This window comes from Lithobates pipiens, unplaced genomic scaffold (genome assembly GCF_037356315.1).
Source record: "Lithobates pipiens isolate NorthernLeopardFrog02 unplaced genomic scaffold, aLitPip1_a1.2 Scaffold_8, whole genome shotgun sequence".
In the NCBI taxonomy this organism is placed as follows: domain Eukaryota; kingdom Metazoa; phylum Chordata; class Amphibia; order Anura; family Ranidae; genus Lithobates; species Lithobates pipiens.
This window is the reverse complement of record NW_027507903.1, coordinates 501,054,082-501,069,549: the sequence shown is the minus strand read 5'-3', so window position 1 is coordinate 501,069,549 and position 15,468 is coordinate 501,054,082. Positions and strand designations below refer to the sequence as shown.

The 15,468-nt window shown below is 43.4% G+C and overlaps 1 protein-coding gene across 1 annotated transcript in view; it reads right to left on the bottom strand.

Moving 5' to 3' along the window:
• Nucleotides 1-11,115, bottom strand: part of CHRM2 (cholinergic receptor muscarinic 2) — a 269,353-nt gene extending 258,238 nt beyond the window's left edge. Inside the window, exon 1 of the mRNA XM_077469216.1 lies at nucleotides 10,165-11,115. The gene's annotated coding sequence lies outside the window, so the exon portion shown is untranslated. The remainder of the gene's footprint in view (nucleotides 1-10,164) is intronic.
• Between the last annotated feature and the right edge of the window lie 4,353 nt (nucleotides 11,116-15,468).

Sequence of the window (15,468 nt, the reverse complement as noted above, 5' to 3'; positions counted from 1 at the left end):
TACTGTTCATCCTACTCCTACTGATCACAAGCACTGTGTAATTTATTTACTCCCACTGAGCACCAAGCCTGAAACATTATCTACTCCCACTGACGCTGGGGTATTTTCTACTCCCACTGGCCACAGTCCGGACCTCCTAAAGTCTGAGAAACAGTAAACTGGCCCTTTATTTAGAAGGTTTGGAGACCCCTGTTCTAGCAGAGCATCAGATCACCAGCAGAGAGGTTATTTTTGAAGTTGGAGTGTCCTTTTAGCCCCCCACCCGAATTTGAGACTGAAGCACTGATATGTCTTTTTTTTTCTAGTTAGGTACGTTTTTGGTTCTTACAAGCTCACTTCTCCAAGCAACTGAGCACCATAAACCAAAAACACTATTTACCGTATTTATCGGTGTATAACACGCACATTCATTTTAAGAGGAAATTTTCAGGATTTTAAATAAGGAACTTTGAAGCAAAATAAGGGTCGGTGCCCACCTGCAGCCTCACCATTGCCATCAATGCAGCCTGATCAATGCCCACCCGCAGTCTCAAAAGTGCCATCAATGCAGCCTCATCAGTCCACATCAATGCAGCCTCACAAGTGCCAATCAATGCCACCAATGCAGCAGCCTCATCATTGCCATAAATGCAGCAGCCTCACCATTGCCATCAGTGCAGCCTAATCGATGCTCATCTGCATCCTAGAGGGGACAGGGAGGAGGGGCGGGATAAGCGCTGACAGATTACATACAGTGAGAAACTCGTATGATAGACAGAACATTGGTCCAATAGCAGTCCAGGAGATGGGACTTCCTATTACAGAAGCCACCAAGTCAACAGGAGATTCTCACTGTATGTAAACTGACGGCACTAGTCCCGTCCCCCTCCCTGTCCCCTCTGAGGCAGCTAAAATTTAAGTATTGGCGTATAAAACGCACACACTATTTGCACCTGATTCAGGGTGAAAAAGTGCGTGTTATACGCCAATAAATACAGTAATTCATTTCCCCTCATCCACCCATGCCTCCTTGATTTATTGTGCTGAGAAATGCCTTTGAAAAACACCCCTAGCATTTCTGTCTGTGACCATCTTAAGTAAGGGCAAATGATTCATGTAGTATTCACTTACTAGAATCCATCTGTCCTTAGCTCAAGCATGAAAAAATGCGTTGCTCAGAAAACCCCTCCCTGCTCTCCTCCCCTCCTGAAGACTGTATGACATAATTTGCCTAGGCAAGAAACCAGGAAATAACTAAAGAAGTGTAAAAAAGTGTAAATATGATATACTTTCCTATCTATATACCAATGCTAGCAGCATAAGAATTAAAAAGAATCAATGTTGATTGGGAGAGTGAAGTTCCACTTTAAAGAAAACGTGTGCTCAGGGAAATACAAGAGCTCACTTTGTATTTTTGGCCGAATACTTTGAGACCAATCATGTATCCAGGGCAAGAAGACCACCACTCCTTATCCTTATCAAGTCCAGTAATGCAGAAGGCAATAACGCCTTTAGATATAGACATATTAACATAATAGCCTGGCAGCTGGCATTTTCAAAAGGAGAGTTTACTTCTAAAATCACAAAAAATCACTAAGCCAGGTAAATGGCATTTTCAGCAGGAGGTCAGTAATGGCATGCTTCTTATTTTTATCATGACCAGCTTCCTTTAAAGCTGAACCCCAGGCAGATAAGAAAGATATAAAAAATATTACAGCTTTGTATTGATTGATAAATCATTAAATCTATTTTGTATTGCAACCAGTATATGTACCTGAATTTGACTTGGAATCGGTCGCTTACAATCCCCCGTGCAGCTGCATTGTTGAACTAGGAGAGAGAGAGAGAGAGAGACAGGGCTGGGAGCTGATCAGGTACTGCATGCAAATGCACTGATAAGGAACATGTTGCTGATAGGAGGAGAGAGCAGAAGGGTGACCTTGTCAGCCTGCTTCTGCTCTTTCACTGTCCAGTCAGAGGCTGGGGGCGGAAGTATAGGATACCACTATTTTCCTTAACTGTATTAGAAAGAGTGGTGTCATCCACCTGACTGTGCTGTGTAAATCTCAGGACTGGATGGGCAAAAATGTAAATCCTTTGGTGGATAAAACAGCTGAGATGAATGTTTTTCATCGGTTTGATTCTCAGTGTTCCCCAAGCCTGAGTCTACAGAAGCCTCAAGAGCTAAAAGATAGAAAAAGTTGCTTCTTTCCAAAATCCCGAATCCAGGTACAACGGGTCCATAAATCTCTTGGCTGATAACGGATTTAATACAAATATATGTTTCTTTCTCCGACAATAATACGGCAGTGGAAGGGAGCAATACATTTGGGGAAAACAGCAAAATAATCAACAGCTGGGAGACGGATAAAATAATTAAACACTAAATAAACCCGGCGATGTCTTCTCTGTTTGTTTTCACTGATATTCTCTGGAAATGAATCTGCACATCCATCGTATGTCATTGCTAATGTTATGAGCGGTGACCCAACACAAACAAAGTTCTCCCTCCTCTTCAATCGCCCTGATAAAGGGATGAACTCTAGGGCTCCATACCCACACTGCCAGCAATGCCAAACAGTAAGACAACCTACAATCAGATTTCTGAGTACCACGTCCACACAGTGCAATCTGATGTGCATTAAGAACCATCATCTCAGATAAAATTCCATAATAAGCAGGCTTGTTCTATTTAACCTGATAGGTCCCTCCCTAGGTATATTCTAGATTTGTGCTTTTCTGTTTTCCTACATTTGGCACAACCGTTGATGTAATATTGTAAAAAAAAAAAAATCTATATATATATCAGTCAGTCTAATAGAATATTCTGTTACAGAGTGTTTGTGGCAGCCCTGGGTTGTGCTGTTATAGAAGTATCATCAGGGCATAGAGAAGAATACCGCTGCTAGATAGATGAACAGATTATTCAACTATTACACCCCCAGAGTAACAGAAACAGTGAGGGAGATAGAGAGATACTGAGAGAGGGTGACAGAGAGAAACGGGAAGGGACAGAATATGATAGATAGATAGATAGATAGATAGATAGATAGATAGATAGATAGATAGATAGATAGATAGATAGATAGATAGATCTCAAGAAATAGATAGATCGATAGACAGATATAAAGAAATAGATAGATCGATAGATATAAAGAAATAGATTGCTTGATAGATAGATAGATAGATAGATAGATAGATAGATAGATAGATAGATAGATAGATAGATAGATAGATAGATAGATAGATAGTATTCTAAGTCTGTAATCACATTCACCCCCAAGGCACACAATTCTATTAGGAGAATGTATGTTTTATTCTCCCCCAGAATATTAGGCTGCAAATTTCTGCCACACACAAGGAAGCCTATTTATAATGCAGCCTATAGTCTATAGTCTAGGATGCTTATTGCAGTATTAGAAGGTAATTAGTGATTTTGCAGGTTACTGTGTGCTCAGCAGGTCTCTCCTTGGCATTCACATGATTAGGACGTACTATGTATTTCTATGAATACACACAATAGTATATCCATGTACTGTGTATTTCTATAATTACATACAGTAGTATATCCATATACTATGTATTTCTATGAATGCATAGAGTGGTATCTCCATGTACTGTGTATTTCTATGAATAGAGTACATAGGTGTGCGCATGGGGTGTGCTGGGTGTGCCTGGGCACACCCTAATCACCCGGTGCTCATTAGCAATATCGCTCTTTGTGCCAACAGGGAGATGGGAAAGACCGGCTCTGCCATAAGATAAGTGCTTCTGCACTTTTCTTTCACTGTGCCCTCGGGGAGATCAATGTGCCAGTATATATATATATATATATATATATATATATATATATATATATATATCTCAAACGCACACATGTGTTTGAGCTTTGGGATGCACACCCTAATGCAATAGGCTGCGCACACCTATGATAGAGTGGTATATGCATGTACTGTGTATTTCTATGAATACATAGAGTGGTGTATCCATGAACACTCTACATACAGTCGCACACATCAACATGTCTCAGATGGACAATCCATGTACACCCTCTGAAGACATGATACATATGTCTCCTATTCAGGTTAGTTCTTTGTATAGGACTGGGTTTGGTGGGCACAGTTGAAGGGTGACACCAGCAAATCCAGGAACGAATAAAGCCTCCTCAGCCCACTACAGCTGTAACATTTGTCGGGTCACCTGGGACTTGAAGTGTCCTCAGAACTCAGAAAGAAATTTAGTCAATCTCAATTATCTTGAAATGCCTGAGGACTGTTTGACACTATCCAGCTAACAACAGCATTGGACTCCACTTTCATCAACCACACTTGTTATTGGTGCACCGAACACATTAAAAACCTGTAAAAACATGCGTTAGGCTGGACATATGCTAGGCAGCTTTTAGCATTCTTGCAACCGATAGGTGCAGGTAGCTCAGGGGGGGTTAAAAAAAGAGCAAATAACAAGCTTCTATTTGCAATGGAAGTCATCTGTTTTGGTTGAAGACATTTTTACTCTTGCGTTCAGCAAATTAATATCAGATGGGATGATCATTGGATGTGAAGTATAAACTTGCACACCTACTTGGTCAGAGTGGGGTTGGGCAGATCTTTAATTTTTTTGCTGAATACTACAAATTATCGGTTGTGTATAGCCAGACTTATTTATCAACAATTGTCTAGTCTGTTTTCCTGTTACAGACTGCACAATTATGGATGAAAAGCCATGCATGCTGGGATTTGTAGTTCTTCAGCAGACCCTTTAGCCTTGCTTACACCAAACTATTATACGATTTATTAAGAAGTAATAGGGCAAACATATTGAAATACAAAAAAAAAACAATGAATGCTATTTGTGACTCCTCAACAGTTGGAGATTTGCAGGCATAAGCCCACGCTATTACAACCTGAATGTAGTTGGTAAATAGCAAGCCGACAGTATAATAAAATAACAGTATGCAATGCATGCCGGGAGTAGTGGTTCTTCAACAGACCCCCTAAGCCCTTCTTACAATAATACAGTTTAAAGCTAACTAGGTAAAACATTCAGAAGACTGGAGTACATGCTGAGGCTTGTAGTTGGTTGTCGGCTAAAGGTTATTAGTATTCTTATATCTGCCTGGCTGGGAAAGCATATGCCAGAAAAATATGATATTCTGAGGATTAGTCGCTCCTTTTTCAATCCCTAAATCTGATTTATACATTATGGTTGTCTAAATTTATAAAGGAGAAAGACAGGTAGCTCAGGGTGGGAACAGTTCCTCATCCAATTCTTAAGGCTGTGAGTACGCATGACGACAGTCTGAGCTGATCTGGAGAAAGAAAGAAAAATAGCAGAAGATGGGAGTGGTAGTTCCTCATCCGATCCCTAAGGCTGGCATACACATTGAAATAGTCTGAACATAGACTGGAGAATAAGCAGCAATTGTCATCCCAATAGGAAAGATTATTGCAAATGGAAAATCTATCTATCTATCTATCTATCTATCTATCTATCTATCTATCTATCTATCTATCTATCTATCTATCTATCTATCTATATTCTATGTAACTAATTAGGAAAAATATTAAACAAATGGCATAAAATGTATGAAAGGCAGCTCATTGTTGGACTTAACTGCTGCACGACCCTTAATCCGGACCTACACGTTGGAGAAGCCTTTCTAAACCAGGGTTCTTCCAGAGGTTACTAAGGGTTCCTTGAGCAATAATCAATGTCTTCCTCTCAGATAAGTAATCATTGACACCAATGATCTTTTAGTTATCTGAAGGAATGTCATTCTTCCCATTGGCCAGCAAGGAGTGTTCTTCCCAATCACCACCAATGTAAAAGATAATCTTCTCATTGACCACCAAACGTAAGAAGTGTTCTTCCCACTGACCACCAATGTAAGCAGCATTTTCCCTATTGACCACTACTGTAAGAGACATTCTTTCTACTGACCACAAATGTAAGAGATATTCCTTCCACTAGCCACCAATGTAAGAAGAACTCTTCCTTTGGACCACTACTGTAAGAGACATTCTTCCTACTGACCACAAATGTAAGACACATTCTTCCAACTGGCCAAAAATGTAAGGAGTGTTCTTCTCGCTGATCACAAATATAAGAAGCAATCTTCTCACTGACCACCAATGTAAACGCCATTCTTCTCACTGACTCCCAATGTAAGGAGTGTTCTTGCCAATGACCAGCAATGTACAAAGCACTCTTCCTATTGACCTCTACCGTAAGAAACATTCTTTCTACTGACCACAAATGTAAGAGACATACTTCCCACTGGCCATGAATGTAAGGAGTGTTCTTCTCACTGATAAAAAATTTAAAAAACATTCTTCTTACTGACCACCAATGTCAGAAGTTTTCTTCCCACTTACCACCAATGTAAGAAGCACTTTTCTTATTGGCCACTGTTGTAAGAGACATTCTTCCTGCTAACCACAAGTGTACAAAACATTCCTCCCACTGACCACCAATGTAAGGGAAAGCCTTCCGATATAATATTATATATATATATATATCTATATATCTATATATATATAGATAGATATATATATATATATATAGTAATTATTAGCAGAATTTCCCTGAGAACTGAAAGTTATTACAAGGGTTCATCCATTTTAAAAAGGTGTTGTATAGTCTGACTTTAGCTAGCACAAGCATTAAATCAACTACAAATAAAAAAATTCATGCTGGAACGTGTCCTTCTCTACAAAGCCCCAAGCCTGACCAACACTGGAAGGTCCCACTAGAAAAAGCAGAAAGTGGTTCACAATGAAAAGGTAGTGCTTGCTGGATCTTGTAGTACCTGTAGTTGCAGAATTGCAGTGACCTAAATCTAGATATGTTAAAATTTCCTTTTCCTAAAATTTTAGTCCATCAGTTTCATGGTTTTCCCAGCTAGTCTCTTATTGTTGTAGGGTAAGTCAGGTATAGATGATCGACATATTATAGTTAGATAGATATCTAACATATATTTATTAAAGCCATTTTCCACTGCTCCCCATTTTCAATCTGCAATTCACGAATCAGAAAATGCATCAGTTGTACCAGAATCCAATACTATTTTAAGGCATAAACCAGTGGCCAACAAAACCTTAACTCAATGCCTTATTTACAAAGTAGGGATTCTGTGAGCCCTACCTAAGCGTGACTTAAGACTGCTCAGATCTGCCCTATGTCATGGAAAAAGCCCAGCACTACAAGAATGATGAAAGACAGGGGAGATTAATCCCTTAATGCTTTTAATTTGCCCACTTTTGAGGTGTCTACTGTGGCTGGAAACAAAATAATCCCTTACGCACAAAGTGATGATCATTTAATGCTCCTGTGCGGTGATATTAAAGTGATCCAATCCCATTCTATAAATCATTTATGGAGGATAGATGTGGATTGAAGCTCATTTCATCCCGTTCATTAAGAGATGAAAAAAAAAACATCTAAGGTAATTGTCTTCACATTAATGTGTGTCAGTCTCCCCCTTTTCCCCATCGTCCAGGATCTGCCCCCACTTCTATTCTACTCGCCTCTCATTGTCAGGGGCTTGGATGAAATATAGATTCATTGTGCCATGGGTTTAACCTCGTTTGTCCTTATAAAGTCACAGCCAGTAAAAATGTTTTGAATTTTAGTTTACAGGAAATAAGATTACAGAGAGTTGGGGAGGTTGGGTTGTAGATAAGGACAATTCAGAGAGAGGGGGAAAAGAGGAAAGGGGGTGGGGGAGGAATTTGGAATAAAAATAATGAGTAGAGGGGTTGTAAAGGGGAATTAAGGTGGGGAAACGGCATGGAGAAAATAAACAGGAAAATGACAGGGAAAGAATAAACAGTGAAGACAGGGAGAATAACAAGGAGAGAATTAACAGGAAAATGATAGGTATAGAATAAACAGGAAAATGATAGGTATAGAATAAACAGGGAAAACAGGAAGAATAACAGAGACAGAATAAAAACAGGAAAATGACAAGGAAAGAAAAAAACTGAGAAAACAGGGAGAGAATAAACATAGAAATCCCAAGGAGAGAAAAAACAGGGAGAGAATAAATCGTGATATGACAGGGAGAGAATAAACAGGGAAACAGGGAGAGATTAAACAGAGAAAGGACAGGGAGAGAATAAGTAGTGAAAGGACAGGGAGAGAATTAGCAGTGAAAAGAAAGGGAGAAAATAAACAGGGAAATGATAGGGAAAGAATAAACAGGGAAAACAGAGAGAGACTAAACAGAGAAAGAACAAGGATAGAATAAACAGGGAAAACAGGGAGAGAATAAACAGGGAAATGATGGGGAGAGAATAAACAGGGAAAACAGGGATAGAATAAACAGAGAAAGGACAGGCAGAGAATAAACAGGGAAAACAGGGATAGAATAAACAGGGAAAACAGGGAGGGAATAAACAGGGAAATGGCAGGGAGAGAATAAACAGGGAAAACAGGGGAAGAATAAAGAGGGAAATGGCAGGGAGAGAATAAACATAGAAATTACGAGGAGAAAATAAACACGGAAATGCCAGGAAGGTAATAAATTGGGAAATGACAGTAGTTGTTTTGGCCAAACAGGATGCCTATGCTAAAAAATATAAATGTAAATATAAATATAATATAAAAATAGTGAAAAGTTTTGTTTGTAGTCAATAGTGATTTGCAGTGGCCTGATGTTAGAGGGTGATTTACCAAATGGAGTAAACTTTTTTTTTTTTTAACAGCAAACCTTTGCTAGCTATCTGTACATAAGTTGAATTCCACTAGCCATGTTGAAGGAGTTGTTAATTCGGTAATGAGCGTTGAGCTGGCTGAGATTTTCCAGGATGCTGGAAAATGATTTGTCATCAATCTCTGATCATTTCCTTTTCTACAGGGTCTCAAAACTGAATGCATTGCTGCAACAAGTCTGCAAACAGCTGTTGCAGCAAATGTATTTTCTTTGAGGACCGGTAAACCAAGTTGCAGAAGGATCTATAGACCTGTGTGATCAGGCTCCGATGGAAGTGACGCACGTGCCCTGTACAAATTCCAGGTCTGAGACTCAAGTGAACAAGGTTTAGTATCACTGAACCAGAGCTAATATGTGCACAAGTCAAGGAATGACTGCTTCCATCAATGCTCAACCACACAGGCGCGTAATCACAAAACCAAAACCTGTGCGATTTGACGCACTTGTGGAAGTAACGCACATGTCCCATACTAATTCCAGGACTGTGGCTCAAGTGAATAAGCTTGATGTCACTGTCCCAGAACTAGCATGCAAATAAGTCAAAGATTGACTGCTTCCACCAGAGCCTAATTTACATGGGTTAAGCATCCAGATTCCCATTACGATCCCGGCTTGGACACAGGAATCTGGATTTTCGAACACAACTGGCTAAACAAGATCCACCAGAACCAGACGTACCGAACAAGATACAAGGTCATTTAAAGTCCCAGCTCCTTGCCCCCCCCCAGTTTCATTTAGAAAGGGATGGAGGCAACCAACCTTACCAGGTCACCACCTCATTTAAAGTCCCAAGTGTTCTGTCTTCTTTTCAAGATACAAGATTACGCAGGAACTTCAAGAATGTCGTCGCATAGATGCACATTGCGTAAAGAAAAACGCATAGCGACTGAACGCAGGAAAATTTTGCCAAATCCACTGGTCTGATTAAATAAAATAGACCTAAAGGGGAGAAAATATGTCTCTAAAATGAGCATGGGGTCTTTATATTGGCATTAAACGGTTAAACGTATGTTCTTAAGTAAATGACCCCCTCCCTGTTTTTGCATGCAGCTTGTCTATCACCTAAGCTTGAAAATCAACAGCTCTCAGTGAAATACACCCAGCACCCGCTGCTCCATCCCTATGATGGCTTTACACCAGTTGAGTAGGAATAGGTGAAAGTGTTAAATGGCCTGCAATATGCAGTTTGTCATTAAGGAGGGTCTGTCATTAAATAGGGACATGTTTGCCTTGGGTGAGAAAGCAGCAGTGACAAATGACTGGAGAAGATCCCTGGATTTCTGCACTGCTGCTCAGATAGAGAGAGCATCTGGTCCTGCCAGGACAGCCTGCTACAGCTGCACCTTCTCTAGCCCACAACACAGGGTGCCAGCCTGCCAGCTAGTCACTCCAGAGGTGCCCGCATGCTCCATCGAACACAGACCTGACCTGGCACTGTGCAGTAAACAAGCTGAGAGACATCAGCCTACCTGGAAGGAGTTGGCATCAACTTGGAGGAGTCCCCAGTGCTGCTGCTGCAGGTGGTGCCCAGTCACAGGGCAATGCAGGACTCTGTGCCCATCTTGTCAGGGAGGAATGGGGTGCTGTGGGCACTGGTAGGGGGTACAGCTACTAGAGATGTCAGAGAGGTGGCATTGTCCTGGTGATAGATGCCTCTTCTTCTTCTCTCTGTCACATTCCTGCTGGCAAAACTCAGACACGCCTCTGGTTTAGGCACTGCCAACTCAAAGAGCTGCCAGACAATGTGGGTGCTGGGTGGGTGTCAGGCTGGTATCTCCTACAGGAGACATGCATCCATCAGATGTCCTGCTAGGGGCTCGGGTGTCCTAGGCACTCTTCATGCACTGCTGTCCAGCACCCCCATCTGCGGCATGCCTGCCCTGATGTGTGATGTCCGATCAGCTGCAATGGGCAGGCTGTCAGTGCACGGAGCAGTCCCAATCTTCTCCCACTAGGACACGATTACTTGCTGTTCAATGCGCTGCTCCTCCAATCACATGAGCACTGTGCCCTGATTTGGTGGCTCTGGCTGAATAGAAAATGACTCTGACAGTCTCATCATGTGTCCCTCCTCTCTCCATCCCTCTTCTCTCAGCTGTCTCTCTTCTCCTCTCCCCTTTAATTCAGCCCTCTGCTCTCAGCTGTCTCTCTTCTCCTCTCCCCTCCAATCCATCCCTCTGCTCTCAGCTGTCTCTCTTCTCCTCTCCCCTCCAATTCAGCCCTCTGCTCTTAGTTGTCTCTCTTCTCCTCTCACCTCCAATTTAGCCCTCTGCTCTTAGCTGTCTCTCTTCTCCTCTCACCTCCAATTCAGCCCTCTGCTCTCATCTGTCTCTTTTCTCCTCTCCCCTCCAATTCATCCCTCTGCTCTCAGCTGTCTCTCTTCTCCTCTCCCCTCCAATTCATCCCTCTGCTCTCATCTGTCTCTTTTCTCCTCTCCCCTCCAATTCATCCCTCTGCTCTCAGCTGTCTCTCTTCTCCTCTCCCCTCCAATTCATCCCTCTGCTCTCAGCTGTCTCTCTCCTCCTCTCCCCCAATTCACCACCCTCCTCTCATCTGTCTTTCTCCTCCTCTCCCCTCCAATTTATCCCTCTGCTCTCAGCTGTCTCTCTCCTCCTCTCCCCCAATTCACCACTCTCCTCTCATCTGTCTTTCTCCTACTCTCCCCTCCAATCCATCCCTCTGCTCTCAGCTGTCTCTCTTCTCCTCTCCCCTCCAATTCAGCCCTCTGCTCTTAGTTGTCTCTCTTCTCCTCTCACCTCCAATTTAGCCCTCTGCTCTTAGCTGTCTCTCTTCTCCTCTCACCTCCAATTCAGCCCTCTGCTCTCATCTGTCTCTTTTCTCCTCTCCCCTCCAATTCATCCCTCTGCTCTCAGCTGTCTCTCTTCTCCTCTCCCCTCCAATTCATCCCTCTGCTCTCATCTGTCTCTTTTCTCCTCTCCCCTCCAATTCATCCCTCTGCTCTCAGCTGTCTCTCTTCTCCTCTCCCCTCAAATTCAGCCCTCTGCTCTCAGCTGTCTCTCTCCTCCTCTCCCCTCCAATTCACCCCTCTTCTCTCAGCTTTCTCTATCCTCTTCTCCAATTTATCCCTCTGCTCTCAGCTATCTCTCTTCTTCTCCTCTCCCCTCCAATTCATTCTCTGCTCTCAGTGGTCTCTCTCCTCTCCCCTCCAATTCATCCCTCTGCTCTCAGCTGTCTCTCTTCTCCTCCCCCCTCCAATTCATCCCTCTGCTCTCATCTGTCTCTCTTCTCCTCTCCCCTCCAATTCATCCCTCTGCTCTCAGCTGTCTCTCTTCTCCTCTCCCCTCCAATTCATCCCTCTGCTCTCAGCTGTCTCTCTTCTCTCTCTCTCTCTCTCTCTCTCTGTCACATTCTCTCTCTTTCTCTATCTTTGTTTCATTCTTTCTCTCTCACTCTCCCTGTCTCTCTCTCTCCATCTCATTGTCTCTCTCTCTCTATATATATATATCTCATTCTCTCTCTCTCTCTCTCTCTCTCTCTCTCTGTCACATTCTCTCTCCATCTCATTCTCTCTCTCCCTCTGTTTGTGTGTGTCTCTCTCTCTTTCTCTAATTTTCTCTCTCCATCTCATTATCTTTCTCTCACACACATTCTCTCTCCATCTCATTCTATATGTGTCTCCGTCTCTCTCTCTATCTCATCCTCTCTCTCTGTCACATTCTCTCTCCATCTCATTCTCTCCCCCCTCTCTCTCTGCCACATTCTCTCTCCATCTCACCCCCCTCTCTCTCTCTCTCTGTTACATTCTCTCTCCATCTCACTCTCTCACTCCCTCTGTGTGTGTCTTTCTCTCTCCCCGTCTCATTCTCTCTCTCTCACACATTCTCTCTCCATCTCATTCTCTCACCTCTCTGTCTCTCTCTCTCCATCTCATTCTCTCCCCCCTCTCTCTCTGCCACATTCTCTCTCCATCTCACCCCCCCTCTCTCTCTCTCTCTGTTACATTCTCTCTCCATCTCACTCTCTCTCCCTCCCTCTGTGTGTGTCTTTCTCTCTCCCCCTGTCTCATTCTCTCTCTCTCACACATTCTCTCTCCATCTCATTCTCTCTCTCCCCCTGTCTGTGTGTCTCTCTCTCTCCCTCTGTAACATTCTCTCTCCATCTCACCCTCTCTCTCTCTCCCCTCTGTCTCATTCATTCTCTCTCTCTGTCACATTCTCTCTCCATCTCACCCTCTCCCTCTCTCACACACACACATTCTCTCTCTCCTTCTGTGTCTCTGTCTCTCTCGTTCTGTCTCATTCTCTCTGTCACATTCTCTCTCCATCTCATTCTCTCTCTCTCTGTCACATTCTCTCTCCATCTCATTCTCTCTCTCTCTGCCTCATTCTCTCTCTTTCTCTGAGAGAGAATGAGACAGAGGCAGCTGTCTCTCTTCTCCTCTTAAATTCCTCTCAAATCCAGCCCTCTGCTCTCAGCTGTTTCTCTTCTCCTCTCCCCTCAAATTCAGCCCTCTACTCTCATCTGTCTCTCTTCTCTTCTCCTCTCTAATTCATCCCTCTCATCTCAGCTGTCTCTCCTCCTCTCCCCCAATTCACCACTCTCCTCTCAGCTGTCTTTCTCCTCCTCTCCCCTCCAATTTATCCATCTGCTCTCAGCTGTCTCTTCTCCTCTCCCCTCAAATTCAGCCTTTCTCTAAGAGAGAATGAGACAGAGGCAGCTGTCCCTCTTCTCTCAAATTCCTCTCACATTCAGCCCACTGCTCTCATTTGTCTCTCTTCTCCTCTCCCCTCCAATTCATCCCTCTGCTCTCAGCTGTCTCTCTTCTCCTCTCCCCTTTAATTTATCCCTCTGCTCTCATCTAGCTCCCTTCTCCTCTCCAATTCATGCCTCTGCTCTAAGTTTTCTCTCTCCTCTCCTAATCTCCCCTCCAATTCATCGATCTGCTCTCAGCTGTCTCTTTTCTCCTCTCCCCTCCAATTCATCCTTCTGCTCTCAGCTGTCTCTCTTCTCCCTCCTCTAATTCATCCCTCTGCTCTCAGCTATCTCTTTTCTCCTCTCCAATTCATCCCTCTGCTTTCAGCTGTCTCTCTTCTCCTTTCCCAACAGTTCATCACTCTGCTCTCATCTATCTGTATCCTCTTCTTCACTCCCCTCCAATTCATCCATCTGCTCTCAGCTGTCTCTCTCATCCTTTCCCCTCCAATGCATCTCTCGACTCTCAGCTGTCTCTCTTCTCCACTCCCCTCCAATTCATCCCTCTGCTCTCAGCTGTCTCTCTCCTCCTCTCCCCTCCAATGCATCTCTCGGCTCTCAGCTGTCTCTCTTCTTCTCTCCCCTCCAATTTACTGCCACATTCTCTCTCCATCTCACCCACTACTCTCTCTCTCTCTCTCTCAAATTCTCTCTCCATCTCATTCTCTCTATCTCCCTCTGTCTCACTCTCTCTCTCTCTCTGTTGCATTCTCTCTCCCCCTGTCTGTGTGTCTCTCTCTCTCTCTCTCTCCCTCTGTCTCATTCATTCTCTCTCTCTCTCTCTGTCACATTCTCTCTCCATCTCACCCTCTCTCTCTCTCTCTCTCTCTCTCTCTCTCTCTCTCTCTCTCACACACACACACACATTCTCTCTCTCCCTCTGCCTCATTATCTCTCTCTCTCTCTGTCACATTCTCTCTCCATCTCATTCTCTCTCTCTCTGCCTCTGTCTCATTCTCTCTCTTTCTCTGTGTCTCTAGCTCATTCTCTCTCTCAGTGTCTCTGTCACATTCTCTCTATCTCACTCTATCTCTCTCTGTGTCTCTGTCGCATTCTCTCTCTTTGTTTCATTCTTTCTCTCACAAACTCTGTGTCTCTGTCTCTCTTTCTCCATATCATTCTCTCTCTCTCTCTCTCTCTCTCATTCTCTCTCTCTCTCATTCTCTCTCTGTGTCTCTGTCTCATTCTTTCTCCATCTCATTCTCTCTCTCACTCTGTCTGCGTCTCTCTCTCTCTCTCTCTCTCAGTCTGTCTCATTCTATCTCTCTGTCACATTCTCTCTCCATCTCATTCTCTCTCTGACTCTGTCTGCGTCTCTGTCTCTCTCTCTCTCTGTCTAATTCTTTCTCTTAGTGTCTCTGTCTCATTCTCTCTCTTTCTCTGTGTCTCTATCTCATTCTCTCTCTCAGTGTCTCTGACACATTCTCTCTCTCTCACTCTATCTCTCTCTGTGTCTCTGTCTCACTCTCTCTCTTTCTCTAGCTTTGTTTCATTCTTTCTCTTTCACACTCTGTGTCTCTGTCTCTCTCTCCATCTCATTCTCTCTCTCTCTCTCTCTCTCTCTCTCTCTCTCTCCTTATTATGTCTCTTTCTCTGTGTCTCTATCTCACTCTCTCTCTCAGTGTCTCTGTCACATTCTCTCTCTCTCTCTCTCTCTCTCTCTCTCTCTCTCTCATTCTATCTCTATCTGTGTCTCTGTCTCATGCTCTCTATTTCTCTTCTTCACTCCCCTCCAATTCATCCATCTGCTCTCAGCTGTCTCTCTCATCCTCTCCCCTCCAATGCATCTCTCGGCTCTCAGCTGTCTCTCTTCTCCACTCCCCTCCAATTCATCCCTCTGCTCTCAGCTGTCTCTCTCCTCCTCTCCCCTCCAATGCATCTCTCAGCTCTCAGCTGTCTCTCTTCTTCTCTCCCCTCCAATTTACTGCCACATTCTCTCTCCATCTCACCCACTACTCTCTCTCTCTCTCTCTCTCTCTCTCTCTCAAATTCTCTCTCCATCTCATTCTCTCTATCTCCCTCTGTCTCACTCTCTCTCTCTCTGTTGCATTCTCTCTCCC